The sequence below is a fragment of the Lolium rigidum genome, chromosome 7 (assembly GCF_022539505.1).
Source record: "Lolium rigidum isolate FL_2022 chromosome 7, APGP_CSIRO_Lrig_0.1, whole genome shotgun sequence".
NCBI lineage: Eukaryota > Viridiplantae > Streptophyta > Magnoliopsida > Poales > Poaceae > Lolium > Lolium rigidum.
In genome coordinates, this window is record NC_061514.1 from 354,315,006 (window position 1) to 354,328,350 (window position 13,345).

A 13,345-nucleotide genomic window follows, 5' to 3' on the forward strand; every position below is an offset into this window, starting at 1 on the left:
CGAGCTTTTTCCAATGGCCCTAACAAACGCTTCTTGATACCATTGCAGATGATACCATTGGCTTTCTTGACTTGGCCATTGGTTTGAGGATGCGCAACTGACGCGAAGTGCAATTTGATCCCTACTTCTGCACAGTACGCCTTGAATTCCTTGGATGTGAAGTTACTGCCGTTGTCCGTGACAATGTGAGGTACGCCGAACCGAAAAACAATGCTCTTCACGAATTTTATTGCCGACGCTGCTTCTGGTGAATTTATCGGCTTCGCTTCTATCCACTTGGTAAATTTGTCGACAGCGACGAGCATGTACTCGTATCCTCCTGGCGAAGCTTTGTGTAACTTTCCCACCATATCGAGACCCCACTGAGCAAAGGGCCAAGATAAGGGTATTGGCATCAATTCCGCTGCCGGAGAGTGAGGCTTTGCGGCAAATCTCTGGCACGCGTCACAAGTTCGCACTATCTCCTTTGCGTCCTCAATCGCTGTCAACCAGTAAAATCCAGCTCGAAAAACCTTGGCTGCAATAGCTCGACTGCTCGCGTGATGACCACATATTCCTTCGTGTACGTCCTTCAGGATTGTCCTTCCTTCTTCGGGTGTAACGCACCTTTGTAACACACCGAGATACTTCGCTTGTACAACTCCCCTTTGACCACCGTGAAAGCTTTGGATCGTCTAATAACTCGCCTTGCTTCCACTGGATCGTTGGGTATTGTTTTCCTTAGGATGTATGATATGTACGCCTATATCCATGGAATTTGTACCATCAGTACTAGATCCTGTTCCTCTTCTTCTTCTTCTGATGTTTCTTTCGCAGCCCCCGAGGGTTTCTCATCCTTCTCTTTCTTTGTCGATTTCTTCGGCTTTGTGGATCTCTCTGTTATCTCCTCCCAGAACACACCCGGAGGAATCGCGAGACACTGCGACCCGATGTTTGCAAGAACATCGGCTTCGTCATTGCTAAGCCTGCTGATGTGATTTACCTCGCATCCATCAAATAGTTTCTCGAGCTCATTGTATACTTCTTTGTATGCCACCATGCTATCATTGACTGCATCACATTGGTTCATGACTTGCTGAGCCACCAATTGTGAGTCGCCAAAGATTTTTAGTCGAGTTGCACCACAAGCTTTCGCTATCTTCATCCCGTGTATAAGAGCTTCGTATTTTTCCTCATTGTTAGACGCATTTGAGAACGTCATCCGTAAGACATATTTTAGTTTGTCGCCTTCAGGTGATATGAGTATCACGCCTGCTCCAGCTCCCTCTAACCTCTTGGACCCGTCGAAAGTCCAGGTTCTCGATAGATCTGGGGGTCTTGTGTTTTGCAGCTCCATCCACTCTGCGATGAAGTCTGGCAGAATTTGTGACTTTATTGCTTTTCTTTTTTCATACGTGATGTCCCGAGGAGAAAGTTCTATTCCCCAAAGGGAGACACGACCTGTAGCTTTTGGATTGTTGAGTATATTGGATAAAGGCGCCTCATTGACCACTATATTATCGGATGCGCCGAAAAGTAGTGCCGCAATTTTCTTGCAGTTGTGAACACTCTGTATGCTAGCTTCTGGTACTATGGGTACCTCTGTTTTGAAGGCGATAATACTTCACTAATGAAATATACTGGCCTCTGCACTCCATGGAGTTTTCCTTCTTCTTCTCTTTCGACAACTAGCGCCGTGCTGACCACCTAGGGTGTAGCCGCAATGTATAGCAGGAGGGGTTCCTTCTCTTTTGGCGCCACCAAGATTGGTGGTGTCGAAATTGCGCGTTTGAGATCCTCAAAAGCTCTATCTGCCTCTTCGTTCCACTGGAACTTATCTCCTTGTTTGATTAGGGCGTAGAATGGTAACGCCTTTTCTCCCGATCGCGGCGACGAATCTGCTTAAGGCTGCGACTCGCCCAGTTAGCTGCTGTACTTCTTTCAACTTTGTTGGCTTCCTCATTGTTACGATAGCTTGGATTTTTTGGGGATTTGCTTCAATCCCTCTTGCTGAAACTAAGAACCCGAGAAGTTCTCCTGCAGGGACGCCGAAAGAGCACTTCGTCGGGTTCAGCTTGAGACAAAACTTATCGAGATTGTCAAAAGTTTCCTTTAGGTCCTCGATTAGCGTGTCCCCCTTTTTTGATGTTATGACGACGTCGTCGATGTATACTTGTACATTTTTCCCAATCTGTGTTGCTAAGCATTTCTGCATCATCCGCTGATACGTTGCTCCCGCGTTTTTCAAACCAAAAGGCATTGTTCGATAGCAAAACACGCCATAAGGTGTGATGAATGCTGTTTTGACTTCATCTTCTTCTTTTAATCTGATCTGGTTATAACCAGAATAGGCATCCAGGAAGGAAAGACGTTCACATCCTGCCGTGGAGTCGATAATTTGATCGATCCTCGGGAGGGGGAAGTGATCCTTTGGACAATGTTTGTTAAGACACGTAAAGTCGACGCACATGCGAAGGACTTTAGTGTTTTTCTTCGGGACCAACACTGGGTTTGCGACCCACGTGGCCTCTGTATGCAGCTCCTTGATGAAACCAGCTTCTCTTAGTCGATCAATCTCTGGCAGCATAGCTTTGCGGTTTGGCTCCGAAAAACGCCGCAAAGGTTGTTTTATTGGTCTCGCTAGTGGATCCAAGTTTAGGTGGTGCTCGGCAAGTTCTCTGGGTACTCCTGGCATGTCAGCTGGACACCATGCGAAGATTTTCCAGTGATCACGGAGGAACTCGACGAGCACGCTTTCCTATGCGAGGTCCATGTTTGTTGCGATGGACGTCATTTTCTTCGGATCTGTCGGGTGAATCTGCACCTCCTTAGAATCTTTTGTTGTGTTGAAGGTTGATTCCTTGTTAGGCCTTCCTACATCTGGCAACACATCATAGTCAGTTGTAAGTCTCGACGCCATGTATTCTGCTTGCATCCCGAAAGTTTCTGACAGTCGATGAAAATCCTTGTCGTATTTATCGGCTAGCGCGAAGCTTCCTTTGACTGTGATTGGTCCCTTATGTCCAGGTAACCTCCAAAGCAGATACGTGTAATGTGGTACCGCCATAAACCTGGCATATGCCGGTCGTCCCAACAAAGCGTGATACTGTGACGGGAAATCCACGACTTCGAATTCCAGCCTTTCTATCCTGTAGTTTTCTCGGGTCCCAAACTGAACGTCGAGATTTATCCTCCCCAGTGGGTAACTTGGCTTCTCCGGTGTGATGCCGTGGAAACGTGTGTCGGTTGGTTTCAAATTTGCTAGGGAGATGTTCATCTTCCTTAGCGTATCTGCGTACATAAGGTTTAAACTGCTGCCGCCATCTATAAACACTCGAGATACGTCGAATCCCGCAATTACTGCTGGTAAGATAAGTGCTGATTGCCCTGGTCGAGGGACTTGCTGCGGGTGATCCGCTATTGTGAAGCCAATGTCTTGCCCTGACCAATTTAGGTATTCAACCGTTGGCGGAGGCATCTTCTCTGCCATGAACACTTGCCGCGAAATTACCTTCTGAGCCCTGTTAGATGGCCTAGCTTTCTGAATCATCGAGACCGCACCATTGGAGTTAGGATCAACATATGGAGGTGGCTGTGGTGCTGCCGCTATTCTGAGCTGATGTCGATCGCGGGAGGAGGTGGTAAGTGGATCTCACTCCTGGGCCCTTGGGGGTTTCTATTTGTTACTTGAGCATTGGCTATCCCTGCAACCCGCAGCATTGCTTGAAAATTGCGGCAGTCTTTCTGCAGATGTCCGGACTGCCTTTTCCCATTGCTATCGAGATAAAAATGCATCTAGCATGGCCCGTTCATCATATCTTCGGGAGTTACAAAAAATCTTTGAAACCTTGACCCGTTATTTTGCCTGTTATTCCGAGGATCATCTCTATTGTCGCCTTGCTGCTCATTACTCCTTTGATAGTTGTTTCCTCTGTTGTTTCCTCGAAACCCAACCGATATTTGACCAGGGGCATCGTAACTTGAGAATTGTCGAGGAAATCGGCGCTTATTTTGAAAATTTCGACTGCGGTCCTCCTCTGGTGACCTGTGTCGTTTATTATGCATTGCATCTTCGCCATCTACCCATTTGTTTGCTATTTCCATTAATGCTGATACTGTCTTTGGGTTCGTTCTTCCCAAATCCTCCACAAAATCTCCTCGTCGCACTCCTGCTACAAACGCATCTATCGCTCTCTCGTCAGATATATTTTCTACCGAGTTTTTGATGATGTTCCACCTTTGAATGTACTTCCTCATTGACTCATCATGCTTTTGTCGACATGACCTTAATTCCTCTAGTGTCGCAGGTTTCTTGCAGGTTGATCGGAAGTTTTTGACAAACACGTCCTCAAAACTGTCCTAGCTGTCGATGGATCCTGGGGGAAGCTTCTTTATCCATGATCTGGCGGCTCCGCTCATGTGTATTTGAATACTCTGCATGGCTGGTGCTCTGGTTCCACCTATCAATTTTACCGTCTCGAGGTAATCGACTAGCCAATCCTCAGGATCTTGCAGGCCATCGAATTTCTTGAAGCTATCGGGTAGCTTGAATCCTGATGGGACTCGAGTTTTTTGGACCCGTCGTGTGAAACACGGGAGTCCACACATATCCTCCTCAGCGAGTTCTGGTGAACGCCGATGTTCCCTTCTATCTTGCTGCGCTCTATCTACCCTGGCCTGAGTCGCCGTATCTCTGACTCCGCTTGCTCTTGGTGGATCTTGCACTGCTGTAGTAGGTCTCGGGCTATTTTGTCTTGCAGTTCCTTCGGGAGGTGTGGCTGCGAACGCTGCTCCCATGGCTCCACATCCTGCCATGGCCATGTTATACAACGCTTCTCTTGGATCTCCGGGAGGTGGTCTGGACGCTAGGATGAAAGCTTGCGTTGCCATGTATCCTGCTTCTGGTGTTTTCGGGATGATATTCCCCCTCGTGTCGATTGACATAAAAGACATATCGAGGTTTTGAATTAAAGTCTCTCTTTCAGCCTCAGGTATATTTTGCAGCCGAGATCTTGCTCTCCTTCGAGCTTCTCTGTGGTTACCTCCCGAAGTTCCCGATTGTCGACTTAACTCCGCTCTTCGCACTGCTTGATGCGGAAGCTGCCTCCTTTCTTCTATTCGGAGCGGTATGCCTGTTTTTCCAATTCTCTTCCAGTTCGAGCAAGCCTATATTGGTAGGCCTGCAACTCTTCAGTCGTAGCAGTTGTCGCCATTGGTTCTGAACCATCCATAGCTCTTGCGGCTCTATCCCATGCTGCTTGTGGAAGTTGAACCCTAATGCGTGGTGTAGGCCCGACATATTTATTGCCCAAACCTCGCCTTAGGTCAGAGGGATCGACATATGGATTTCCCAATTCGTCGAAAGCCTCTGATGTCTCCTCCTGATCGTGACTTGCTTCTCCAATGGCGTAAATCGATGATATTTTGGATTCGAACCTTGCTTGGTTTGGTGACACCATCATAAAGATTGGTGAAGACCTTTCCAATAGTGATGGATTTGTCGATGAAGTTGAAGGCTGTCGGTGTCGCTCGAGTCGTCGCTTATATAGGAGTCCGCGGATGACTCGAAGGATACGTCGCTGAAGATCTTGGCGAGTTTTTCGCTTGCCTTGGTGCTGATGAAGCGTGGCGACGAAATCTCCTCGTCACCTGACTCGATGGATGATGCTGAGCTCGAAAAATCAGGATCAACCGCCGATAATCCCGATGAGATCGGAACTTCGAGACGATACGCTCCTTCTTTCTCGACGCGGAAGTGAAACTTTCCGAACGTCATCTCCATGGGCTCCTCCAGATATGCATATGCATCCAAACGGGAGGGCGGGTGAGGAACAAAATCAACGAGACCAGTTTCGATCTGTTTACCTCTGTCCATGATGTTGCTTGCTACCGATGAAGTCGACGATCTTGAACGTGCCATCGAGATCAGCTCCTTGTCGCCTCTAAATCCCACGAGACGGCGCCAATTGACAAGGTATTAACTTGTCAATGCCTACGGATTGTAGACTAGGGTTTAGTTAGATGTAGAGGGCAAGTAGATCTCGAAGGTTTCAGCCAAAAAGTACTCGACGAATATAAAATTAGGGTTGTGTTGACAGTAAATCCGATCCTTTATTTGTCCCTCAACTCCCCCTTATATAGGAGGTGGAGTCGAGGGATTCGTGATACACAAGTTTACAAAGTCCGAGAGGGTTTCTAACCCATCCCGCAAGATTACAAACAATGACTCCTATTACAACTCTAGCTTTCCTTAATAGTATCTTGGGCTCTCGAATCTTCTTATCCTTCGGGTCGTGGGCCTTGATGAAACCCGGGTACCATCTTCGGCGGGCCCATTGGGGATGCCTATGTCACCTCGCTGCCCATCGTATTTGGCAGCGTCGGTAGGAGTGGGCTTGAACTTTTTGGGCGGCATCGCCTCGCGGATTTTGTAACTTAGACAGTCGGCTCCCCTGAGTTCGCCGTCGTACTCCTGATCCTCATCCGAAGAATCACTGTCATCCTCCTTCCTAGTGGCGCGTCGTCGCCTTGCTTTGTCGATCCTGCTCTGGGTGATTTCATCCCGAGCATCTCTCGCATGATGCTTTGAGCCACTAGCCTGCAACGTGGTCTTTTCCTTTTGCGGAACTAGATTATTTCCCAATATCGCGAGACTTTCCGGGGCGCCTCGATGAGCTTGAGCCATGGATCCTTCGAGGCGCTGGTTGATGAGGTACGCAGCGAGGTTGGTCTGTTTCTCCCGCAACGGTTTTCGGCCGTGGCATGCACTGCGGTGTCCGTAGTTATAAAGGACTTGGTCGGGTTCGACGTGATTTCTCTAGCGTCATCTTCCGAAAGCCTGGATAGTCTCGACCGGTGTTTGCCTGCCCCCTGAGTATTTCGAGAGGCGCTCCCTTGCGAGCCTCTTCGTCGTTCGCTGGATCGATCTGCCGCAGATAGGCGTATCTCGAGGGTGGCTTGCTCTTTCGATAAGTGCTCCCGGTTTTTCTCTAGTATAGAGCGATAAGCATTAAGGGTTCCAATCGAGGTTCCTGCGGGGAGCGGTGTGTTGTTGAGTACTGCTGCCTTGGCTGCTGCCCACTCCTCGTCCGCGATGGTGTAGTCGCTGTTGTGGTTGCTGGCGCTGTTTTCGAAACTTGCTCGTCTACTGGAACGAGGAGTATGATCTCCGTCTCCTCTATGTCTTGTGTTTCCCGTGTTATTGGCGACATAAACCTGATGGTGTGCCGTTCTTCGAGTGGTTCCTTGGACGATGCTGTCGATACTGTCCTCTCCTGATGAATACTGGGCATTGCAGATGAACGGCGTGTCGCTCGATCCTAGCCCGTGCCTGGTGTCGCAGTTCAAGTAGTAGTACGAAGTTAACTCCGAAGATGTGGGATCGTCGGATCCTACTGACATGGAGGACGCGGAACGGGGAGTCGATGGCGCGGGTGAACTCGTCGAGCCTGTCAAACCAGCCGAAAGGTCGAGTGATGATGACGCGCTTGGACTCGTTGATCCGGAAGTGGGCGATTCCAGCAGCCGAAGGATTCCTTCCACGTTGACGTTGTAGTGGACGCTGCCGAAGGTCATCTCCATGTTTCCTTGTAGATCTGAGAAGGTTGAGCGGGAGGAATCGCTGTGCGGGGTGAATTCGTAGGAGCCGAATCGAATCGGGCTTCCCAGGTTTGGCGATGACGGTGTCGATGAAGTTGCTGATGAAGTTGCCGGTGACATGAGTGGATCTACCGATGACCGATCTTGTGCCGACAGGGTTCCCACAGACGGCGCCAATTGTCGAGGGTGCTCCTCGGCAATGCCCTCCGATAGGGGCTTAGGGTTGATGGAATCCTGCAAGCTGACACGAGACATCGGTTCACAGACAAGCGGGGAGAGCGATTTACCCAGGTTCGGGGCCCTCGATGAGGTAAAACCCTTAAGTCCTGCCTGTCTGTTCTTGATTATGATGATAATCGGTTACAATGGGGTGCCGAATGGCTGAGATATCGTCGAGATGGCTAAGTGCTAAAGTGACCTAGCTCTAAGCTTCTGTTGGCTAAGATCGCTAAGATTGATTGTGTCCCTCGACAGCCCCTCTCCTGGCCTTTATATAGGAGGCCAGGTCTCAAGAGGTCCAATCGAGTACGACTAGGTTTACAGTAGATCTATCTCTAAACCTTCCTTGTTCGGCTCCTTCCGTGTCTTGTACTTCAAGGAATCTTCCGTTGCACCGTCCTAGTGGCCCATCTTGCCATCGAGTGCCTTCATGGGCCTCCAGCTGGACCGTATAGGGTGGAGCAACATCGGTTACCCGAAGGGTAGTGCCCACGTCAATGTGGCTCTTGGATAGAAGTAATTTGCATTTTTCCTCTATTTTTGTGTAAACATCTTCAGCCCCCAACGAAATCCACCCCCCGGTGGATTTGGTTGGTGGAGGAGTTGGGTAGGGAAAGCGTAGGCGGTGAGGAATAGATGGCCCTTGTCGTTTGCATTTCGCGTTGGTTTATGCTATTTTGGTAGTTTCACACGTTTGCTTGCACGCAACGGCCATTTTCTGCCATCGCTGTTGATTTATAGGGGCGATGACATGGTTTGGTGGTTCATGACTTGCATTCCATTTCAATTCATGTTCGTCGCTCGTGGAGAGCAGATGTAAAAAATTTGGGCGGTGGCATGGCAGCAAACAACGTGCATTGTGGTATCCGAAATTTCCCAGCATTATCTCACCATAGAATTTGGTTTCGTTTATTCTACTATTGTACTATTTTGCAAGAATTATATTGTAATTATGAGTTATTTATAGGTTTTGATTTTGGAAGACGTTTGCTTATGGTTGTGGAGAATATACCAAACTATCAAGCCAATCTACTCCTAGCTTGTACCCGATAAGCTTGTGCAATTTTTCCGTTGAAAATCACGTGTATCTACGTACTTTGACATTTTCTTGCATGGACGACCCTATGCAATGACTTGTGCAGAAGATGTTTACACAAAGGTTACATTTTGACTTGTCAACTCTACCATGTGGCTCATGGACTGAAGTAATTTGTATTTTTCCTCTCACTTTATTTAAACATCTTCTTTCCCAAACCAAATCAACCCGGTGGATTCGAGCGGTGGATTTGGTTGGGGCGAGGATCGGGGTTGGGAAAGCGTAGGAAACGAGGAACATATGGCTCTTGTCCTTGGCCTTTCATGTTAGTTTATGTTGTTCTAGTAGTTCGATTGTTTGCCTGCTCGCATCGACCACTTTTTGTCATCGCTCCGGATTTATATGGGGGCGATGGCGTGGTTTGGTGGTTCATGACTTGGATTCCATTTCAGTCCATGTTCGTCGCTCGAGGAGAACACTGATACGTCTCAAACGTATCTATAATTTCTTATGTTCCATGCTACTTTTATGATGATACTCACATGTTTTATACATATTTTATGTCATTATTATGCATTTTCCGGCACTAACCTATTGACGATATGCCGAAGAGCCAGTTGCTGTTTTCTGCTGTTTTTGGTTTCAGAAATCCTACAAAGGAAATATTCTCGGAATTGGACGAAATCAACGCCTAGAGTCTTATATTTCCACGAAGCTTCCAGAAGACCGAAGGGGATACGAAGTGGGGCCACGAGGGCCCGTACCCATAGGCCGGCGCGGCCAGGGAGGGGCCCGCGCCGCCCTATGGTGTGGGTCCCTCGCGCCGCCTCCAACCCTACCCTTCCGCCTACTTAAAGCCTTCGTCGCGAAACCCCTGTACCGAGAGCCACGATACGGAAAACCTTCCAGAGACGCAGCCGCCGCCAATCCCATCTCGGGGATTCAGGAGATCGCCTCCGGCACCCTGCCGGAGAGGGGAATCATCTCCCGGAGGACTCTTCATCGCCATGATCGCCTCCGGACTGATGTGTGAGTAGTTCATCCCTGGACTATGGGTCCATAGCAGTAGCTAGATGGTTGTCTTCTCCTCATTGTGCTATCATGTTAGATCTTGTGAGCTGCCTATCATGATCAAGATCATCTATTTGTAATGCTACATGTTGTGTTTGTTGGGATCCGATGAATATGGAATACTATGTCAAGTTGATTATCAATCTATCATATATGTGTTGTTTATGTTCTTGCATGCTCTCCGTTGCTAGTAGAGGCTCTGTCCAAGTTGATACTTGTAACTCCAAGAGGGAGTATTTATGCTCGATAGTGGGTTCATGCCTCCATTGAATCCGTGATGATGACGAGAAAGTTCTAAGGTTGTGGATGTGCTGTTGCCACTAGGGATAAAACATCAATGCTTTGTCTAACGATATTTGTGTTGATTACATTACGCACCATACTTAATGCAATTGTCTGTTGTTTACAACTTAATACCGGAAGGGGTTCGGATGATAACCTGAAAGTGGACTTTTTAGGCATAGATGCATGCTCGGATAGCGGTCTATGTACTTTGTCGTAATGCCCTGATTAAATCTCATAGTAGTCATCGTGATATGTATGTGCATTGTTATGCCCTCTCTATTTGTCAATTGCCCAACTGTAATTTGTTCACCCAACATGCTATTTATCTTATGGGAGAGACACCACTAGTGAATTGTGGACCCCGGTCCATTCTTTACATCTGAAATACAATCTACTGCAATACTTGTTCTTTACTGTTCTTCGCAAACAAACATCATCTTCCACACTATACGGTTAATCCTTTGTTTTCAGCAAGCCGGTGAGATTGACAACCTCACTGCTACGTTGGGGCAAAGTACTTTGATTGTGTTGTGCAGGTTCCACGTTGGCGTCGGAATCCCTGGTGTTGCGCCGCACTACACTCCGTCACCAACAACCTTCACGTGTTCCTTGACTCCTACTGGTTCGATAACCTTGGTTTCTTACTGAGGGAAAACTTGCTACTGTACGCATCACACCTTCCTCTTGGGGTTCCCAACGGACGTGTGTTAACTGCACGTATCAAACACCTATCAAAATTTTGGGTGGTGGCATGGCAGGAAACAATGTCCATAGTGGTATTCTAAATTTCTCGCCGTCATCTCAGCACGGAATTTGGTTTCGTTTATTCTAGTACTTTTATTGTTTTGCAAGAATTAATATTGTAATTATGAGTGATTTAAAGGTTTGGATTTTGGAAGACGTTTGCTTATAGTTGTGGAGAATTACCGAACTATCAAACCTATCTACTCCTACCTCGGACCAGATAAGCTTGTGCTCGTTTTCCGATGAAAATCACGTATATCTACGTACTTTGACCTTTTCTTGCATGGACCCTACGCAATGACTTGTGCAGAAGATATTCACACAAAGGTTACATTTCGACTTGTCAACTCTACCATGTGGCTCTTGGACAGAGTTAATTTGCATTTTCCTCTATTTTTGTGTAAACATCATTTCCAACAACGAAATCCACCACTCGGTTGATTCGGGCAGTGGATTTGGTTGGGGGAGGAGTTGGGTTGGGAAATCGTAGGCGACGAGGAACAAATTTCCCTTGTCTTTTGCGTTTCGCGTTGGTTTCTGCTGTTCTCGTAGTTACGCATTTTTGGGTGCTCGCATCAGCCACTTCTTGCCATCGCTCCGGATATATAGGGAGTGGGCGATAGCGTGGTTTGGTGGCTTGTGACTTGCATTCCATTTCAGTTTATGTTCGTCGCTCGTGGAGAGGGTCAAAAGTTTGGGCGGTGGCATGGCAACAAACAATATGCATTGTGGTATCCGAAATTTCTTGGTGTCATCTCACCACGAAATTTGGTCTCGTTACTCCAATATTTGTAATATTTGGCAAGAATTACTACTGTAACTGTGAGTGTTTTATTGGTTGGATTTTGGATGGCGTTTGCTTATGGTGGTGGTGAAAGTTCGGAGATGGTAAACCTAGAGGGGGGTGAATAGGTTTCTACAAATTTTAATTCTTTCTTTGTAATGTTAGGCTTTGCGAAATATAAAGGTGAGCCTAATGCAAACTAGGTGAGACACCCTAGATGATCATACAAGTAACTCGAGCACGAAGGCTCTCACAGGCCGATATATCACAAGTAAAGAGTTCGGTTAGAGATAACCGATAGCACGCGGAGACGAAGGTTTATTCCCGTGTCCCCTTCCTTTGCAAGAAGGTACGTCACGTTTGGAGAGGTGGGGGTCCCATGAAGGATTCCCCCAGCGCCACGAAGGCTCACCTTCTTCTCCTGAGCCTATCCCACGAAGGAATAGCTCTTTCACTTGTGGTAGACTTTGGGACAGCCTCCAAACCTTCACAATCTTGTTAGGAGCAAATCCACAGCCCGGATGCTTCCGGATTTCTTTTGCCCACCTAGGGTTTCCAAGGAACCCTAGAGAGCAGGTATCTCGATGTATACAAGGGGGAACAAGATTTGGCTCGGTGGAACTATAGATCAAGACATCCTCTATCTTTCCCCGGAGGGATTCAAGTTTGGGTGGAGGAGGAGGGAGATCTGAGGCTTTTGGTGTTTCTATCAATTGAGTATGAGAGAGAGAGAGCTCAAGAACAGTTTCTAGTGTAGTACCTTACTGTTCTAAGGTAGGATAATGGCTATTTATAGGTCCACTTGAAATCCAGCCGCTGCAGACCTTTGACAACTTGTCCAGCTCATCATTTCGTCGAAGAGGCCGGAGTGCTGGCCCTACCACCGGGCTGGCCGGTGCCACACCCGGTGTCGCTGGGTCACAGGCCGGACCGGCTGGCAGCCACCGGGCCTGGCGTCGGGCCAGTGTCGGACGACCTTCCAGGCTTACAGTATATCTGCTTCGGTAGTCATCGGTGTAGGAGCCGGTATATGTCGGGTGGTCCAGTGTTGGGGTCGGTGCCGCCGGGCTGGGCGCCGGGCCAGCCGGCAGCAACCGGATGCTAACACCGGGCAAAGAGTGTTGGCTCCCTGGAATCAGCTCGGTGTGCACCGGTGCCAGGGCCGGTCTGCGCTGGACTAGCCAGTGTGGCACCCGGTGCCGCCGAGCCGTATGTCGTCCTGAACTTCCTTTGTTTTCTTCAAAGTGGGGGGTCTCCCTTCACCTTCTAGTTCCAATGATACACCATTATGCCTGTTAGACTAATACCTGACAATAATCTTGTAGCATGTATTAGTCCAAATACTCTAGCTACGGTGTCATTGTAACCAAAATAATGGATACGGGTAAAATACCCTTACAATCTCCCCCTTCTTGGTATACGATGACAAACCGAGCTAGAGTCACATATAGATATTAGGATAAGCTTAAAACCTTGATTACATATAAGATATTAAGACAACTCCCCCATAATGTATGCACTTGGAGAATTTCGTTTGAATGCAAAGTGCACCATTTGTATAATATGAGAAGCTCCCCCAATATATTTAGGAAACAAGCATGGTATGAGAAGCATATATCAAGATATAA